This window comes from Choloepus didactylus, chromosome 1 (assembly GCF_015220235.1).
Source record: "Choloepus didactylus isolate mChoDid1 chromosome 1, mChoDid1.pri, whole genome shotgun sequence".
Taxonomy (NCBI): domain Eukaryota; kingdom Metazoa; phylum Chordata; class Mammalia; order Pilosa; family Megalonychidae; genus Choloepus; species Choloepus didactylus.
Window position 1 is genome coordinate 109982061 of NC_051307.1, and position 18223 is coordinate 110000283.

Sequence of the window (18223 nt, forward strand, 5' to 3'; positions counted from 1 at the left end):
GAAGATGAAATATTCATTAAAATAATATTTGGATAATTTACTGTGGACTGCACGCACACAAAACTAAACCCATGTGAAAAAATGGCAGAGTCACATTTGGTGGCTATTTGCTGATTGGTCTCAGCTGCCCTGAAGGCTTCCATGGTGTTAGTTACTTCTCAGACCCCTGCTAGTCCAGGTCAGAGGTTTGCTCTCAGTTTGTTGCTTAAGAATATGCCAAATGTTGCATCTTTTCACCAATGTAGATTACTTCATACCATGTCATCATGGAAAGGACCAGAAGAATTTTTTTTATGATCCAAAGAATTAGGGGAAGAAAAGGTGAAATCTGGAGCTTCATGGAACTGTCAGCAATTAAGGAACAAACGTCATGAAGAGTTACATAAACTTCATAAAAGTTTCCTGCTGAAAGTGGTCAGAACAGGATGGTACTGGCATAAAGATAGATATACTGACCAATGGAATTGAATTGAATGTTCAGAAATAGACCCTCTCATCTACAGATGATTGATCTTTGAGAAGCTGGTCAAGCCAAAGCAACTGAGACAGGGCAGCCACTTCAATAAATGGTGTTTGAAGAACTGGATATCCATAACCAAAAGAATGAAAGAGGACTCCTATCACACACCTTATACAAAAATTAACTCAAAATGGATCAAAGATGTAAAGATCAGAGCTAATAACATACAGCATTAAGAAGAAAACATAGGGAAATATCTGGAAAGTTCTGGTGATAGAAGGTAAGTTTCCTAGAACATACACCCAAAGCACGAGAATGAAACAAGAAATAGATAAATGGGATCTCCTTGAAACTGAACACTTTTGTGCACCAAAGGACTTTGTCAGAAAAATAAAAAGACAGCCTACGCAATGGGAGACAATATTTGGAAACCATATATCAGATAAGGGTTTAATATCCAGAATTTATAAAGAGATACTATAACTCAACAAGAAAAAGACAAACAATCCAATTAAAAAATGGGCAGAAGACATGGGCAGACACTTTTCTGAAGAGGAAATAAAAATGGCTCAAAAACTTCACTAGGGAAATGCAAATTTCCTACTAGGGAAATGCACATAAAAACCACAATGAGATATCATCTCACACCTACTACAATGGCCATTATATAAAAAAAAAAAAACAGAAAATTACAAGTGCTGGAGAGGATATGGAGAAACAGGCACACTTATTCACTGTTGGTGGGAATGTAGAATGGTGCAGCCACTCTGGAAGGCAGTTTGGTAGTTCCTCAGGAAGCTAAGTATAAAAGTGCCATATGATCCAGCAATCCCATTACTAGATAAATATTCAGAGGAAATGAAGGCAGAGTCATGAACAGACACACCAATGTTTATAGTGGCATTATTCACAATTGCCAAGAGAAGGAAATAGCTCAAATGTGCATAAATGGATAAACAAGCTGTGGTATATACATATGATGGAATATTATGCAGCAGTAAGACAGAATAAAGTCATGAAGCATGCAACAATGTGGATGAACCTTGAGGACATTATGTTGAGTGAAATTAGCCAGAAACAAAAGGACAAATACTAATGTGAACTAAAAGTAATATGAACTAATATTAATGAGTGAAATTTGGGAGTTAAATTTGAAAGCACAGGTTATCAGGAGATAGAAAGAGGGTAGAGATCAGGCATTTGATGCTGAAGGAGCACAGAATGTTCAACAGGATTTATTGTATAGATCCAGAAATGGAGAGCACAATACTATGTGATGCAGCACAACATTGTTAAGTACACTGAATAAAGATGAGTGTGAGCATGGTTGAAGGCTAGGGGCAATGTACAACTAGAAGGAAAGTTACCAGATAAAGACTGGGACTATCTAACTCGGTGAAACCTAGCGTGGTCAATGATGATTAAACGTAAAAATATAAAAATGTTTTTACATGAAGGAGAACAAATGAATGTCAACGTTGCAAAGTGTTGAAAATGGGATGGTATAGGGGAAAAAACATAATCAACATAAACTACAGTCTATAGTTAACAGTAACATTGTAATAGGCTTCCATAACTGTAACAAAGGCAATACAACAAAGCTAAATGTCAATAAGAGGGGGGTATAAGTGAGGGGTACGGGATTCTTGGTGATGTTGTTGTTGTGTGACCTTTTTATTTTAGCTTAGTTTTTTCTTTTATTTTTTTATTCTTCATTTATTTCTTCTCCTCTTCCTCTCTTTGTGGAGAAATAGAAATGTCCTCATATAGATTGTGGTAGTGAATGCGTAACTACGTGATTGTACCAGGAACCATGGATTATTCAATTAGGATGGACTGTATGGTGTGTGAAAAAACTGTTTAAAAAATAAACAGAGGGATCATTCTTGTTGCCTGTTAGCTGAGTAATTATCTCTCTTTGTCTCTGCACCTGGGTATAAAACCAAACTGGAGAAACACTTCAGGGAAGCAGATTTGGGAAAATTTCCCCTGCTTTCTTCCAGCATAATAAACCATCTTTCCTCTTCAGCTAGGTTCAGTGTGACTTTTACTAGCTGCATCGAGCAACAGACCCATATTTGGGAAGTGCCCCTCCTTCAGTTTGGTCACCATGAAGGGATGAAAACTTCTGATTGACATGCTGCTCAGTGGGCTCCTGGACCCCTGAGGTATATTTATTCTCTTTCATCTGAATATGTCTCAATTATTTCCTTCATCTGGACAAATTAGAAAACTGCTGAACCATCCTTTAAAAGAATATTCCTGGGGAGCCTAAGATGGCAGCTAGGTGAGACAGAGCAAAAAGACACCTCCGTGAAAAATACTAGATAAAAACCTGAAAGTGACCCAGAACACCAGTTTCAGCGATGCACCAGCCAGACAAGGTCTGCTAAAACCACAGAGACCATGCATTTGGTGAAACCAGGAGTCTGCATTCTGAAACGATTGAGTGAGTCAGCTGAAAGTCCCTTGGTCGCACTGCGGTGTGGGGAAAACGGTGGGTTAGTGTTTGGAGACTGACTAGTTCTTCAAAAAAAAAAAAAGCCCGGACGCAGCTGCAGATACGACTGGGAGAACTGCACAGTGAAGCATGGCGGGAGCAGGCTGGGCTAACGACTCGGTGTCTGGTGTGGAGGATACCCCTTCCCACACCCACTACTGTCTTGGGGCCAGGGGAGCAAAGGGGAGCCAAAAGGAGAAACAAGTGCACGACTTGTAGCCGTCTCCCCGGCAGGTGGGGGACACTCCTGCCTGGGGCCAGGCCCACAGCCCAGAGCCGCGCCGGGAAACCCAGTGTGATGGGTATTCTTTCCCACAGCACTGTGCACATGCCACAATTATCGGCCGTGGACAGTGGTCTTTAATACACCCACGGCTGACTGTCCCGGAGGAGGGCAGAGCTGTGTGAAAAGGGGGAAATTAACGTGTCCCATTCAACCATCTTTCAAGCGGGCTGGGAATGCCCCTGCATGGCCCGGTGGCCCAGGGCTTCCCTGGAGGCCAGTGCGCACTTGTGATGTGGCGCAGCCCTCCCTCAGCAGAGGTCCTGGAAGAGCAGAGCAGGCAAGGGGAACCCGCTCAGAAATCCCAGGGAACCTACACCAATACCAAGGACTTGTGGGTCAGCAGCAGAGAACAGCCTTAAATCTCCAGGAACACCTGGGAGGTTTGATTATTAAAGCTGCCCTTCCTCCCTAACCGCTCAGATACACGCCCCTCATTCAGGGCAGACAGCACCAACAACACACCCAAATTAAGTGCACCAATTGGACCCCACATACCACAAAGACAAAGTCGGGGAGAACTGACTTGAGGGGAATAGGTGACTCGTGGATGCCAGATGCTACCTAGTTAGAGAAAGTTTAGAGATTGGTAATTTTTTTACAGCCAGAAGGAACCATATCAAGTAAAGCAAATGCCTAGAGGTCAAAAACAACAGAAAATCTTAAAGCATATGATAAAACCGGACAATATGGAGAACCCAAACTCAAACACCCAAATCAAAAGATCAGAAGACACACAGTACTTGGTACAATTAATCAAAGAACTACAGACAGGCAACAAGAGCATGGCACAGGATATAAAGGACATGAAGAAGAGCATGGCACAGGATATAAAGGACATAAAGAAGACCCTAGAAGAGCATAAAGAAGAAACTGCAAGAGTAAATAAAAAAATAGAAGATCTTATGGAAATTAAAGAAACTGTAGGCCAAATTAAAAAGCCTCTGGAGAGGCGGGGCAAGATGGCAGACTGGTGAGCTGTATGTTTTAGTTACTCCTCCAGGAAAGTAGGTAAAAAGCCAGGAACTGCGTGGACTGGACACCACAGAGCAATCTGTCTTTGGGCATACTTCATACAACACTCATGAAAACGTGGAACTGCTGAGATCAGCGAAATCTGTAAGTTTTTGCGGCCAGGGGACCCGCGCCCCTCCCTGCCAGGCTCAGTCCCGGGGGAGGAGGGGCTGTCAGCTCCAGGAAGGAGAAGGGAGAATTGCAGTGGCTGCTCTTACCGGAAACTCATTCTACTGATTCAAACTCCAACCATAGATAGACTGAGGCCAGACACCAGAGACTCTGAGAGCAGCCAGCCCAGCAGAGAGGAGACAGGCATAGAAAAAAAACAACACGAAAAACTCCAAAATAAAAGCAGAGGATTTTTGGAGTTCTGGTGAACACAGAAAGGGGAAGGGCGGAGATCAGGCCTTGAGGCGCATATGCAAATCCCAAAGCAAGGCTGATCTCTCTGCCCTGGGCACTTTTCCTTAATGGCCCTGGTTGCTTTGTCTATTAGCATTTCAATAACCCATTAGATCTCTGAGGAGGGCCGGTTTTTTTTTTTTTTTTTTTTTTTTTTTTTTAAATCCTTTTTGCTTTTTCTAAAACAATTACTCTAAGAAGCTCAATACAGAAAGCTTCAAAGAATTGAAATTTGGGCACGTCAAGTCAAGAGCAGAACTAAGAGAGCTCTGAGACAAAAGGCAATAATCCAGTGGCTGAGAAAATTCACTAAACAACACAACTTCCGAAGAAAAGGGGGGTGTCCGCTCACAGCCACCATCCTGGTGGACAGGAAACACTCCTGCCCATCGCCAGCCCCATAGCCCAGAGCTGCCCCAGACAACCCAGTGTGACGGAAGTGCTTCAAATAACAGGCACACACCACAAAACTGGGCGTGGACATTAGCCTTCCCTGCAACCTCAGCTGAATGTCCCAGAGCTGGGAAGGGGGAGCAGTGTGAATTAACAGAGCCCCATTCAGCCATCATTTGAGCAGACTGGGAGCCTCCCAACACAGCCCAGCAGCCCAGAACTGCCCTGGGGGGACGGCACTCACCTGCGACATAGCACAGTCATCCCTCAACAGAGGACCCGGGGTGCACAGCCTGGAAGAGGGGCCCACTTGCAAGTCTCAGGAGCCATACACCTATACCAAAGACTTGTGGGTCAGTGGCAGAGACAAACTGTGGCAGGACTGAACTGAAGGATTAGACTATTGCAGTAGCTTTAAAACTCTAGGATCATCAGGGAGATTTGATTGTTAGGGCCACCCCCCCTCCCCGACTGCCCAGAAACACGCCCCACATACAGGGCAGGCAACACCAACTACACACGCAAGCTTGGGACACCAATTGGGCCCCACAAGACTCACTCCCCCACTCACCAAAAAGGCTAAGCAGGGGAGATCTGGCTTGTGGAGAACAGGTGGCTCGTGGACGCCACCTGCTGGTTAGTTAGAGAAAGTGTACTCCACGAAGCTGTAGATCTGATAAATTAGAGATAAGGACTTCAACTGGTCTACAAACCCTAAAAGAACCCTATCAAGGTCAGCAAATGCCACGAGGCCAAAAACAACAGAAAATTATAAAGCATATGAAAAAACCAGACGATATGGATAACCCAAGCCCAAGCACCCAAATCAAAAGACCAGAAGAGACACACCTAGAGCAGCTACTCAAAGAACTAAAGATGAACAATGAGACCCTAGTACGGGATATGAAGGAAATCAAGAAGACCCTAGAAGAGCATAAAGAAGACATTGCAAGACTAAATAAAAAAATGGATGATCTTATGGAAATTAAAGAAACTGTTGACCAAATTAAAAAGATTCTGGACACTCATAGTACAAGACTAGAGGAAGTTGAACAACGAATCAGTGACCTGGAAGATGACAGAATGGAAAATGAAAACATAAAAGAAAGAATGGGGAAAAAAATTGAAAAACTCGAAATGGACCTCAGGGATATGATAGATAATATGAAACGTCCGAATATAAGACTCATTGGTGTCCCAGAAGGGGAAGAAAAGGGTAAAGGTCTAGGAAGAGTATTCAAAGAAATTGTTGGGGAAAACTTCCCAAATCTTCTAAACAACATAAATACACAAATCATAAATGCTCAGCGAACTCCAAATAGAATAAATCCAAAAAAACCCACTCCGAGACATATACTGATCACACTGTCAAACATAGAAGAGAAGGAGCAAGTTCTGAAAGCAGCAAGAGAAAAGCAATTCACCACATAGAAAGGAAACAGCATAAGACTAAGTAGTGACTACTCAGCAGCCACCATGGAGGCGAGAAGGCAGTGGCACGATATATTTAAAATTCTGAGTGAGAGGAATTTCCAGCCAAGAATACTTTATCCAGCAAAGCTCTCCTTCAAATTTGAGGGAGAGCTTAAATTTTTCACAGACAAAGAAATGCTGAGAGAATTTGCTAACAAGAGACCTGCCCTACTGGAGATACTAAAGGGAGCCCTACAGACAGAGAAACAAAGACAGGACAGAGAGACTTGGAGAAAGGTTCAGTACTAAAGAGATTCGGTATGGGTACAATAAAGGATATTAATAGAGAGAGGGAAAAATATGGCAAACATAATCCAAAGGATAAGATGGCCGATTCAAGAAATGCCTTCACGGTTTTAACGTTGAATGTAAATGGATTAAACTCCCCAATTAAAAGATATAGATTCGCAGAATGGATCAAAAAAAATGAACCATCAATATGTTGCATACAAGAGACTCATCTTAGACACAGGGACACAAAGAAACTGAAAGTGAAAGGATGGAAAAAAATATTTCATGCAAGCTACAGCCAAAAGAAAGCAGGTGTAGCAATATTAATCTCAGATAAAATAGACTTCAAATGCAGGGATGTTTTGAGAGACAAAGAAGGCCACTACATACTAATAAAAGGGGCAATTCAGCAAGAAGAAATAACAATCGTAAATGTCTATGCACCCAATCAAGGTGCCACAAAATACATGAGAGAAACATTGGCAAAACTAAAGGAAGCAATTGATGTTTCCACAATAATTGTGGGAGACTTCAACACATCACTCTCTCCTATAGATAGATCAACCAGACAGAAGACCAATAAGGAAATTGAAAACCTAAACAATCTGATAAATGAATTAGATTTAACAGACATCTACAGGACATTACATCCCAAATCAACAGGATACACATACTTTTCTAGTGCTCACGGAACTTTCTCCAGAATAGATCATATGCTGGGACATAAAACAAGCCTCAATAAATTTAAAAAGATTGAAATTATTCAAAGCACATTCTCTGACCACAATGGAATACAATTAGAAGTCAATAACCATCAGAGACTTAGAAAATTCACAAATACCTGGAGGTTAAACAACACACTCCTAAACAATCAGTGGGTTAAAGAAGAAATAGCAAGAGAAATTGCTAAATATATAGAGACGAATGAAAATGAGAACACAACATACCAAAACCTATGGGATGCAGCAAAAGCAGTGCTAAGGGGGACATTTATAGCACTAAACGCATATATTAAAAAGGAAGAAAGAGCCAAAATCAAAGAACTAATGGATCAACTGAAGAAGCTAGAAAATGAACAGCAAACCAATCCTAAACCAAGTACAAGAAAAGAAATAACAAGGATTAAAGCAGAAATAAATGACATAGAGAACAAAAAAACAATAGAAAGGATAAATATCACCAAAAGTTGGTTCTTTGAGAAGATCAACAAGATTGACAAGCCCCTAGCTAGACTGAAAAAATCAAAAAGAGAGAAGACCCATATAAACAAAATAATGAATGAAAAAGGTGACATAACTGCAGATCCTGAAGAAATTAAAAAAATTATAAGAGGATATTATGAACAACTGTATGGCAACAAACTGGATAATGTAGAAGAAATGGACAATTTCCTGGAAACATATGAACAACCTAGACTGACCAGAGAAGAAATAGAAGACCTCAACCAACCCATCACAAGCAAAGAGATCCAATCAGTCATCAAAAATCTTCCCACAAATAAATGCCCAGGGCCAGATGGCTTCACAGGGGAATTCTACCAAACTTTTCAGAAAGAACTGACACCAATCTTACTCAAACTCTTTCAAAACATTGAAAAAAATGGAACACTACCTAATTCATTTTATGAAGCTAACATCAATCTAATACCAAAACCAGGCAAAGATGCTACAAAAAAGGAAAACTACCGGCCAATCTCCCTAATGAATATAGATGCAAAAATCCTCAACAAAATACTTGCAAATCGAATCCAAAGACACATTAAAAAAATCATACACCATGACCAAGTGGGGTTCATTCCAGGCATGCAAGGATGGTTCAACATAAGAAAAACAATCAATGTATTACAACACATTAAAAACTCGAAAGGGAAAAATCAATTGATCATCTCAATAGATGCTGAAAAAGCATTTGACAAAATCCAACATCCGTTTTTGATAAAAACACTTCAAAAGGTAGGAATTGAAGGAAACTTCCTCAACATGATAAAGAGCATATATGAAAAACCCACAGCCAGCATAGTACTCAAGGGTGAGAGACTGAAAGCCTTCCCTCTAAGATCAGGAACAAGACAAGGATGCCCGCTGTCACCACTGTTATTCAACATTGTGCTGGAAGTGCTAGCCAGGGCAATCCGGCAAGACAAAGAAATAAAAGGCATCCAAATTGGAAAAGAAGAAGTAAAACTGTCATTGTTTGCAGATGATATGATCTTATATCTAGAAAACCCTGAGAAATCAACGATACACCTACTAGAGCTAATAAACAAATTCAGCAAAGTAGCGGGATACAAGATTAATGCACATAAGTCAGTAATGTTTCTATATGCTAGAAATGAACAAACTGAAGAGACACTCAAGAAAAAGATACCATTTTCAATAGCAACTAAAAAAATCAAGTACCTAGGAATCAACTTAACCAAAGATGTAAAAGACCTATACAAAGAAAACTACATAACTCTACTAAAAGAAATAGAAGGGGACCTTAAAAGATGGAAAAATATTCCATGTTCATGGATAGGAAGGCTAAATGTCATTAAGATGTCAATTCTACCCAAACTCATCTACAGATTCAATGCAATCCCAATCAAAATTCCAACAACCTACTTTGCAGACTTGGAAAAGCTAGTTATCAAATTTATTTGGAAAGGGAAGATGCCTCGAATTGCTAAAGACACTTTAAAAAAGAAAAACGAAGTGGGAGGACTTACACTCCCTGACTTTGAAGCTTATTATAAAGCCACAGTTGCCAAAACAGCATGGTACTGGCACAAAGATAGACATATAGATCAATGGAATCGAATTGAGAATTCAGAGATAGACCCTCAGATCTATGGCCGACTGATCTTTGATAAGGCCCCCAAAGTCACCGAACTGAGCCATAATGGTCTTTTCAACAAATGGGGCTGGGAGAGTTGGATATCCATATCCAAAAGAATGAAAGAGGACCCCTACCTCACCCCCTACACAAAAATTAACTCAAAATGGACCAAAGATCTCAATATAAAAGAAAGTACCATTAAACTCCTAGAAGATAATGTAGGAAAACATCTTCAAGACCTTGTATTAGGAGGCCACTTCCTAGACTTTACACCCAAAGCACAAGCAACAAAAGAGAAAATAGATAAATGGGAACTCCTCAAGCTTAGAAGTTTCTGCACCTCAAAGGAATTTCTCAAAAAGGTAAAGAGGCAGCCAACTCAATGGGGAAAAAATTTTTGGAAACCATGTATCTGACAAAAGACTGATATCTTGCATATACAAAGAAATCCTACAACTCAATGACAATAGTACAGACAGCCCAATTATAAAATGGGCAAAAGATATGAAAAGACAGTTCTCTGAAGAGGAAATACAAATGGCCAAGAAACACATGAAAAAATGTTCAGCTTCACTAGCTATTAGAGAGATGCAAATTAAGACCACAATGAGATACCATCTAACACCGGTTAGAATGGCTGCCATTAAACAAACAGGAAACTACAAATGCTGGAGGGGATGTGGAGAAATTGGAACTCTTATTCACTGTTGGTGGGACTGTATAATGGTTCAGCCACTCTGGAAGTCAGTCTGGCAGTTCCTTAGAAAACTAGAGATAGAGCTACCATTCGATCCAGCGATTGCACTTCTCGGGATATACCCGGAAGATCGGAAAGCAGTGACACGAACAGATATCTGCACGCCAATGTTCATAGCAGCATTATTCACAATTGCCAAGAGATGGAAACAACCCAAATGTCCTTCAACAGATGAGTGGATAAATAAAATGTGGTATATACACACGATGGAATACTACGCGGCAGTAAGAAGGAACGATCTGGTGAAACATATGACAACATGGATGAACCTTGAAGACATAATGCTGAGCGAAATAAGCCAGGCACAAAAAGAGAAATATTATATGCTACCACTAATGTGAACTTTGAAAAATGTAAAACAAATGGTTTATAATGTAGAATGTAGGGGAACTAGCAGTAGAGAGCAATTAAGGAAGGGGGAACAATAATCCAAGAAGAACAGATAAGCTATTTAACGTTCTGGGGATGCCCAGAAATGACTATGGTCTGTTAATTTCTGATGGATGTAGTAGGAAGAAGTTCACTGAAATGTTGCTATAGTATGTAACTTTCTTGGGGTAAAGTAGGAACATGTTGGAAGTTAAGCAGTTATCTTAGGTTAGTTGTCTTTTTCTTACTCCCTTGCTATGGTCTCTTTGAAATGTTCTTTTATTGTATGTTTGTTTTCTTTTTAACTTTTTTTTTTTCATACAGTTGATTTGAAAAAAGAAGGGAAAGTTAAAAAAAAAAAAAAATAAAAAAGACAAACAAGTAAAAAAAAAAAAAAAAAAAAAAAACGATGTAGTGCCCCCTTGAGGAGCCTGTGGAGAATGCAGGGGTATTCGCCTACCCCACCTCCATGGTTGCTAACATGACCACAGACATAGGGGACTGGTGGTTTGATGGGTTGAGCCCTCTACCATAAGTTTTACCCTTGGGAAGACGGTTGCTGCAAAGGAGAGGCTAGGCCTCCCTGTATTTGTGCCTAAGAGTCTCCTCCTGAATGCCTCTTTGTTGCTCAGATGTGGCCCTCTCTCTCTGGCTAAGCCAACTTGAAAGGTGAAATCACTGCCCTCCCCCCTACGTGGGATCAGACACCCAGGGAAGTGAATCTCCCTGGCAACGTGGAATATGACTCCCGGGGAGGAATGTAGACCCGGCATCGTGGGATGGAGAACATCTTCTTGACCAAAAGGGGGATGTGAAAGGAAATGAAATAAGCTTCAGTGGCAGAGAGATCCCAAAACGAGCCGAGAGATCACTCTGGTGGGCACTCTTACGCACACTTTAGACAACCTTTTTTAGGTTCTAAAGAATTGGGGTAGCTGGTGGTGGATACCTGAAACTATTAAACTACAACCCAGAACCCATGAATCTCGAAGACAGTTGTATAAAAATGTAGCTTATGAGGGGTGACAGTGGGATTGGGAATGCCATAAGGACCAAACTCCACTTTGTCTAGTTTATGGATCGATGTGTAGAAAAGTAGGGGAAGCAAACAAACAGACAAAGGTACCTAGTGTTCTTTTTTACTTCAATTGCTCTTTTTCACTCTAATTATTATTCTTGTTATTTTTGTGTGTGTGCTAATGAAGGTGTCAGGGATTGATTTAGGTGATGAATGTACAACTATGTAATGGTACTGTAAACAATCGAAAGTACAATTTGTTTTGTATGACTGCGTGGTATGTGAATATATCTCAATAAAATGCTGGAAAAAAAAAAAAAGCCTCTGGATACTCATAATACAAGATTAGAGGAAGTTAAGCAACAACTCAGCCTCCTCGAGGACCACAGAACAGAAAATGAAAGAATAAAAGAAAGAATGGGGGAAAAAAATCGAAAAAATCAAAATAGATCTCAGGGATATGATAGATAAAATAAAACGTCCAGCTTTAAGACTCACTGGGGAAGACAAGGGGAAGAGAAGGGTAAAGGTCTAGAAAGAGTATTGAAAGAAATTGTTGAGGAAAACTTCCCAAACCTTCTACACAATATAAATACACAAAGCATAAATGCCCAGTGAACTCCAAATAGAATAAATCCAAATAAACCCACTCCAAGACATATTCTGATCAGACTGTCAAATACTGAAGAGAAGGAAGAAGTTCTGAAAGCAGCAAGAGAAAAGCAATTCATCACATACAAAGGAAACAATGTAAGACTAAGTAGTGATTACTCAGCGGCCACCATGGAGGCGAGAAGGCAGTGGTATGACATATTTAAAATTCTGAGAAGAGAAAAATTTCCAACCAAGAATACTTTATTCAGCAAAACTCTCCTTCAAATTTGAGGGAGAGGTTAAATTTTTCACAGACAAACAAATGCTGAAAGATTTTGCTAATTTTTTAAAAGACCTGCCCTACTTCAGATACTAAAGAGAGCCCCACCAACAGAGAAACAATGAAAGGAGAGAGAGATAAAGAGAATTTTAACAGACATATACAGAATATTACATCCCAGGTCACTGGGACACACACATGCTTCTTTAGTGATCATGGATCTTTCTCCAGAATGGACCATATGCTGGGACATAAAAACAAGCCTCAATAAATTAAAAAAAAAAAAAAGAATTTGTTCAAAGCACATTCTCTGACCACCATGGAATACAGATAGAAGTCAATAACCATCAGAGACTTGGAGAATTCACAAACACCTGGACGGTAAAAATGAGGGAGAGATGAAAACATTCCCGGATAATCAAAAGCTGAGGGACTTCAGCACCAGTAGATCAGTCCTACAAGAAATGCTAAAGGGAGTTGAGTAGGTGAAAGGAAGGGACACTAAACAATTGACTGAAACTACATGAAGAAATAAAGATTTGCAGTAAAGATCACATAATAAGTATAAATACCAATACTACTGCATTTTTGATTTGTAACTCCACTGTTTACTTTCTACAGGATCTAAAATACATAAACTATAATGATAAGTCAGTGGTTTTGGACTCAATGTAAAATATGTAATTTTTTATAAGAACTACATAAAGGTGGGGGAATGATGGAGTATAGGCACATAGTTTGTGTGTCATGTTGAATTTAAGTTGGTATCAAAGAAAAACAAGATTGTTATAGATTTAAGAGGTTAAATTTAAGCCCCACGGTAAACACAAAGAAAGTATCAGAGAATATGACCATAGAGATGAGAAGTAGAGTATGGGTTACAAGAAGTGGGGGAAGTGGCAATGGGGAGTTAAGAAATAATTAGTGTAGGGTTTCTGTTTGGGTTGAAGGGAAACTTCTAGTAATGGATGGTGGGAAGGTGATAGCATTGCAACATTCTAAATGTGATTAATCCCACTAATGGAATGCTGGGGGCAGGGGTGGAATGGGAAGATTTAGGCTGTATATATGTTTCCACAATTGAAAAAAAATGACAGTCTAAATAGATGACAATTAAATGCCAAGGATGATTCTGGATGGGATCTGAAGATGGAGGAGAGGAGGCTCAAAGGGACACAGATGAGACGTAAAAAAAAAGGAAATATAGAATGTAAGCTTGGTATCAACATCGAATTCTTGAACTTCTTAGCTGTACTTAATGGGATTGCATAAAAGAATGTTCTTGTCCATGGGAAAGGTATACATGAATTATATTGTTTGTTCAAAGATATGTGCAGCTTGCTCTCATATGTTCAGAGGACAGAGCAATAGGTGATCGATGAAAGATAGGGAGGGAGGGAGAGAGGAAGGGAAAGAAAGAAATGGTGTTGTGACAGGATGTTAAAGGTGGTGGATCAGGGTATCGGGAGGGGGGTCGGGGTATGCTGGAGTTCTGTGTTTGGGGTTTGTACTGTTTTTGCAACTGTTCCTGTAAGTTTGAATTTATTTCAAAATAAAATTTATTAAATAAAAAAAACAAGAATAAAAAAATAAATAAACAGAGGGATACAAATGTTGGAGGAAATGTGGAGAGAGGGATGTACCTATTCACCGCTGGTAGGGAAGTAGAATGCTGCAGCCATCTGGAGGTCAGAGAGGTAGTTGCACAGGAAGCTAAGGATGGGGTTGCCATATGGTCCTGCAACCCCATTATTGGGTATATACTTGGAAGAACTGAGAGCAGGGGCAGGAATGGACATTTGCACACCTGCATTTATGGCAGCAGTATTCACAATTTGCAAAGGATGGAGGTGGTCTAAGGGTATATCAACTGATGAATGGAATGGTGAACTGTGGTGTATGCATACAATGAAATATTGAGCAGCTGCAAGAAGGAATGAAGTTGTGAGGCATGCAACCAGGCGAATGGATCTTGAGAACAGAATGTTAAGTGAAACAAATTAGAAACAAAAAGACAAATATTATAACGCCACATTAATATGGACTAACTATAATGTGCAAACTCTGAGAATTGAATCTGAGAGCATAGGTTATCAGGGGAAGACTTATTGTAAAGGTTCTTAGATTGTAAGCTCTTATAGCAGTCACATCTATTCCTGAGTTGTAATGGTTACTTCTAAATTCTGAGATGCTGAGCTCTTTCTGTATAACATGGTTAGTCCCTGGAACTTTGGGTATCTGTGTGGCACCTAAGACTTTGAGCCAAGTTTGGCAGCTATGAATGTCAGCATTATCCCATATAGCAACTGTTAAAGAAGATGAAAAAGAGATGAGACTTCAAATAGAGATATGAAAGAAATGGACGTAGTTAGGACTATGGTAAATCAGTCGAAAGGGTAAAGGATGATATTGGCTGTGCTTTAAAACTTCAAATTCTGTATGAGACCCAAGGAGATAAGTTTATTTGATGCAAAAATCTATATTTTCTGCAGCATGCTATATAATTTAACTTGTAAAGTCAGTTTATTCAAACAAAATAATTACATGTAAGCTTGAATAGGGAGTAAGATCTGGTTGGTTTCTATAGGTTACTGTGAAGCGCCAATATATCTCAGAATAATTTGGGCAGAGAATAAAAAAGTATTTGCAAAGCCCCCTTGAGGGACTGGGGAAAAATGTAGTAATATTAAACTTCCCCACCTTGGGAATTCCTGATATTCTCACAAACATTGGGAACTACCCATTTAGAAGGCCGAGCCCTTGATCTTGGAGCTTGCCCTTATGAAGCTTGTTACTGCAAAGGAGAGGCTAAGCCTACTTATAATTGTGCGTAAGAGTCACCCCCAGAGAACCTCTTTTGTTGCTCAGATGTGGTGTCTCTCTCTAAGCCAACTAGGCAGGTGAACTCACTGTCCTCCCCCCATGTGGAACATGACTCCAAGGGGTATAAATCTCCCTGGCAGTGTGGGACATGACTCCCAGGGATGAGCCTGAACTTGGCATCATGGGATTGAGAAAGCCTTCTTGGACCAGAAGGGGTAAGAGAAATGAGATTTCAACTGGAGTTGAGAGGTCATTCTAGAAGTTATTCTTATGCTTTACATAAATATCCCTTTTTAGCTTTTAGTGTATTACAATAGCTAGAAGGAAATATCTGAAATTGTTGAACTGCAATCCAGTAGCCTAGATTCTTGAAGACGATTATATAACTAGGGCACTCATATGGTATCAACATGATTATAAAAACCTTGTGGCTTATATTCCCTTTAACCAGTGTATGGACAGATGAGTAGAAAAATGGGGACGAAAAGTGAAGGAATAATGGGGGGGATGGGGGGTAAGGGGATGCTTTGGGTGTTCTTTTTTACTTTTTTTTTTTTTTGGAGTAAGGAAAAGTTTCAAAAATTGATTGTGGTGATGAATGTACAACTATATGAGGATACTGTGACAACTGATTGTACACTTTGGATGATTGTATGATATGGTGAACGTATCTCAGTAAAATTGTGTTAAAAAAAAAAAGGGTAATGAAGAGTTACATAAACTTTGGTATCCTGCTGGAAGAAAAAAACATGCTCCTAACTAGACAAGGAGGCCAAGAGGCAGAGAGTATCAATGCCAAGCCCAAGGTGATTACAAAACATTACATAATGGAAACATTAGACAAAAGTTGTCCAGCAAAAACAAGATGCCCTATGGCTTCTTCAGACTGGTCAAGACAAAACTAGACCTGGTGCTTAGAGAAGAGACATTTTATAAGAATAATCTGGCACAAGTTTAAGCAGTGGCCTACACCTTGGCAACTAAGTAAAAGATACAATAGAGAAAGATTCTTTGCAATGTGTTATGTGGAATGTTTGTCAGACTGAGAACTGAGAAACAAGCCCACATCATAGCAAGAAAGAAAAATATAAAGAAACAGAAAGAAAATTTCTCCTGGAAAAATTTCCATCTTTCTGAAACCCAGAAGTCAAGTTTTCTCTAAGGTATATGAAATCACACCATTTTTTTTCTTAGATAAGTTGTGGCAACCCATGGCCTGAGCAAAACAGGCCTGCAGATCTTTGGTGCACAGCAGTCTGCATGACCTAGGCAGCTAAATGCTTTTTAAGAGAAAAAGGGTAGATTGACCTTAAAATGTAACTTTATGCAAGCAGGCAGGAAGTGAGAGGCTCTTAGTCTCACAAAAAGAGCAAAATGCAATTGTTCAAGTGTTATTCTAGCCCTTCCTGCACCACCTCCAGGTCAGAATGACCTGTTCCTGCATCTATCCTCCCCCCATCCTTAGGAAGGCCTTTGTCTAAACCCTTATAAAAGGCTTTCTGCCCTTTTTGCATCACTCGGTTGTTTTTCCTGTGAATGTGGTGCCTGGCTGGCCTGAGAGAGCTGTCATGATCTCTCCACGACTTCTCACCCTGTATGTAAGTAAGCCCTGAATAAAGGTTCATGTATCAGAAAATGCTTGTTGTCTTCTTTGGCCTTTGGACTGGCATGGCCCTCTTGGGCTGCAACATAAGTCTGTATACAAAAGTAAATATATGTTAAGTGGTTTAATAAAGGAAAAAAAAACCCACTAAACCTAAGGCTAATGAATAAGAGTAGACAGAAATGCTGAAATTTTTTTTTTATATGTATTTTGTGTAGTTCAGTGTCAGGGACAGATGAAATTGTCTAATTATGCAATTGTTCTCTGTTAAGTATGGAATATGGAAAAATAACCTAGAAAGTGAATTAGATCAAAATGCTTTAGATATGTAATCAATGGTATAACAACCCAGAAAATCTTATAGAAGACATGAGAATCTGGCTCATATTAATTGCTATATAACTGTTTTTTATGAAACCAGAACTCAGGAACAAAGGATCAGCAGACACCAGCCACATGCCTTCCCAGCTGACAGAGGTGTTCCAGATGCCATCAGCCTTTCTTCAGTGAAGGTATCCTCTTGTTGATGCCTTAGTTTGGACACTTCCATGGCCTTAGAACTGTAAACTTGTAACCTAATAAATCCCCTTTATAAAAGCCAATCCATTTCTGGTATTGTGCATAATGGCAGCTCTAGCAAACCAGATCAAACATTTAACACATAACCCAGCAATCCCATTCCTTGGTTTCTACCCAACAGAAAGGAGAACATATGATCAAACAAACACCTGTGAATGTTCATAGCAGCTTTATTCATAATACCCAAAACTGGAAGCAACACAATACCCATCAACTGGTAAAGGGCTAAACAAACTGTGGCAGAACCATAAAATGATACACTACTTAGCAATAAAAATGAATGAACTACTAAGATTGATACAACAACAAAGATGAATCTCAAAAGCATTATGTAAAATGAAACAAGTCAGATACAAAAGATTCATTCACACTGTATGATGCTATCTTATATGAAATCCTAGAAAAAAAGAACCTATATTATAGAAAGCAGATCAGAGGTGGCTAGTGCTGGAGGTAAGGAGGAGAGGGACTGGCTGCAAAGGGGCATGAAAAAACATTTTGGAGAGATGGATATATTCTATATTTTGAGTGTGGTGATAGTCATATGATGCTATACAGTTGTCAAAAGTCATTGAGTTGCACACTTAAAATTGGTGCATTTTATTGTATGTAAATTATACACTA

At 39.7% G+C, this 18223-nt stretch overlaps 1 protein-coding gene and 1 pseudogene across 3 annotated transcripts in view; one reads left to right on the plus strand and one right to left on the minus strand.

Moving 5' to 3' along the window:
• ATP11B (ATPase phospholipid transporting 11B (putative)) overlaps positions 1 to 18223 on the minus strand; it is a 165966-nt gene that overhangs the window by 117728 nt on the left and 30015 nt on the right. The gene's annotated exons all lie outside the window — the stretch shown is intronic.
• LOC119537313 lies at positions 82 to 16579 on the plus strand (annotated as a pseudogene).